The following is a 3120-nucleotide window of genomic DNA, read 5'->3' as shown; positions in this document are numbered from 1 at the left end:
CACTAACGCAGATGAAGACACAGTCAGTGAAATTAATCCAGCCAATCGGATACAAATAGACATTTCAGCAGAAAATACAAGTCAAATGCTTCATCCAACAAAATTCACCAAAGAGGAAATACAAGAGCTCAAAGAAATAGATGTTGATGAGATTATTGAAGGAGAGTCCGAAATTATCAATCTGAAAGACAATCATTTACCCAAGGGATTAACTCCTTTGGAATATCTCTTTGATTTCAATGATATTCCAAAGAAACCTCAGATGGAACCTCCAAAAGAAGACATTTAAGACTACAACATAGGAACTGAATAGAACCCAAAAATGATAAAATTGTCCAAATCTTTGCCCCCTGATAAAAAATTGAAGTATGTTGAACTGATCAAAGAATTCCAAGATGTTTTTGCCTGGAGCTATGAAGACCTGAAATCTTATGACACCTCTGTTATTCAACATACAATACCCCTCAAGGAAAATAAAAAACCATTCAAACAAAAACTCAGAAGAATCAACCTTGTACTGCTTCCTTTAATTAAAAAAGAAATCAGACGAATGCATGATGCAGGGATAATTGCGCCAATCATATTTTCAGAGTGGGTATCTAATTTAGTGCCCACAAGGAAGAAAACAGGAGAATCAGGTTATGTGTTGACTTAAGAAATTTAAACAAGGTCTCTTTGAAGGACAACTACCCTTTACCTAAGATGGATCATATTTTACAAAGGGTAGTAGGTGCTTTTCGGATTTCACTGTTGGATGGATTTTCGGGTTTTAATCAGATTCTAGTTCATCTTGATGACCAAGGAAAAACTGCATTTACAACACCATGGGGTACATTTAAATATGTCAAAATGCCATTCGGACTTAAGAATGCAGGGGCAACCTTTGAACGAGCAATGGACATAGTTTTTGCCAAAGAAATTCACTATTTTTTGGTTGTTTATCTTGATGACCTCATTGTGTTTTTGAAAACAGACCAGCAACATTTAGATCATTTAAGACAAGTGTTTCTAAAATGCAGAGAATATGGTATTTCACTAAATCCTAAAAAATCTTTGTTTGGTCTAGAAGAAGGCAAACTCTTAGGCCATATCATCTCCAAAGATGGCATCAGAATTGACCCTGCTAGAATTGAAGCCATTCTGCAAATACCCCACCCCAGAAATATCAAATAACTTCAAGCTTTCTTAGGGAATATTAACTTTTTGAGAAGATTTATACCTAATTTGGCTGAATTAATCAGATTGTTGAACAACATGTTAAGAAAGGATTCAAAGGTTAAATGGACAGTAGAAGCCAAACAAGCATTTGAAGAAATTAAAATGGCTTTGACCAGAACACCAGTCCTCACAAGTCCAAAATTTGATAGAGACTTCACAATTTTCTCATTTGCATCAGAACACATTATAATGGTTGTTTTACTTCAAAAAGATGATCAAGGATGTGAAAAACCCATAGCCTTTTTCAGTAAAGCACTTAGAGATGCACCTCTGAATTACAAAATCATGGAAAAACAAGCCTACGCACTTGTGAAAGCCATTCAAGACTTCAGAATCTACATATTGTATTCACATGTAATAGCTTACATACCAAATGTTGTTGTAAAAGACATCTTGACTCAGGATGGAATTGAAGGCAAACGAGCTAAATGGATAGCTAAAATATTGGAGTATGACATTGAGATAAAACCTACCAAGCTGATAAAAGGACAGGGATTAGCTAAACTCATGACTGAAACAAACTTTCAAGCCCTTGACATTAATGAACTGGATAATGAACAAGAGATGGCGACTCCACAAATCAGCCAGGGCTTCTTAGAATCACCTTGGTATGCTGACATTAAACCTGTAGGCTCCTACAGGGTTATCCAGAACAAAGAAAAGGTTTTTAAAGATGAGAGCTTCAAAATTCTGTATTTTAGATAATGCTCTTTTTTGGAAAAATCAAAAACCTGTAGGCTCCTACAGGGTTATCCAGAACAAAGAAAAGGTTTTTAAAGATGAGAGCTTCAAAATTCTATATTTTAGATAATGCTCTTTTTTGGAAAAATCATGAATGTATTTTATTGAATTGTTTAATAAAAGAAGAAGCTGACAAAGTTCTCAAAGAATTTCATGCAGGGGACTGCGGTGGACACCTGTACTGGAAATCAACTGCAGATAAAATCCTAAGGGTTGGATTTTACTGGCCAACCTTGTTCACTGATGTAAAGAAGTTTGTTACTGCTTGCCACAAATGCCAAATTTTTGAAGGCAAAATAAAACTGTTACCCTTGCCCTTAAGACCAATTTCCACTCAAAGACCCTTTCAGCAATGGGGTTTAGACTTCATTGGAGAAATCCATCCTTCCTCATCTGGCCAACATAAATGGATCCTTACTACCACAGACTATTTCACCAAATGGATAGAAGACATCCCTGCTAGACAAGCCAATGATACAGTGATTATAGGATTCTTAGAGACCAATATCTTGTCTAGATTTGGCTGTCCTGAAAAGATCATAACAGACAATGATGCTGCCGTCAAATCCAAAAAACTGATAAATTTTTGCAGCAAATATCACATCACTTTAGGCCATTCCACAACCTATTACCCTCAAGGTAATGGTCGCCATTTTTTAAGTGCATGTAGTATTGCCAACATTTCCTTCTCATAAATAGCTTGCTTGAGATGTAGCAGTAAAAATACCCAATCACCTACATCAAAACATTTTTCACTACAATGTTGATCTACCTGTTGTTTCGTTTGATTTTGCACTGAAGTGGCGTTATCCTTTAAAAGTTGGAGAACTTGTTGTTGATGCTCGATGTGATCTTTCACTGCTTGAACCTTTTTCTTCTTGATATGTCCTTCTAGAGTTTGAGGAGTGGTAATTTCTTCCAATCCTTTAAAAGATATGGTCGGATTCATTTCTTGATGCTTGATGTGATCTTTCACTTCTTGAACATTTTTCTTCTTGATATGTCCTTCTATCTTGATAGTTTGAGGAGTGGTAATTTCGACCAATGAATTACAAGATATGTTTGGATTCATTTCTTCTTTCTCGATGTGATCTTTCACTTCTTGCACCTTTTTCTTCTTGATATGTCCTTCTATCTTGAGAGTTTGAGGAGTGGTAATTC

This window comes from Pinus tabuliformis, chromosome X (genome assembly GCF_031772625.1).
Source record: "Pinus tabuliformis cultivar Carrire ecotype Pingquan chromosome X, CPIR1, whole genome shotgun sequence".
NCBI lineage: Eukaryota > Viridiplantae > Streptophyta > Pinopsida > Pinales > Pinaceae > Pinus > Pinus tabuliformis.
Note: the sequence above shows the minus strand (reverse complement) of the source record.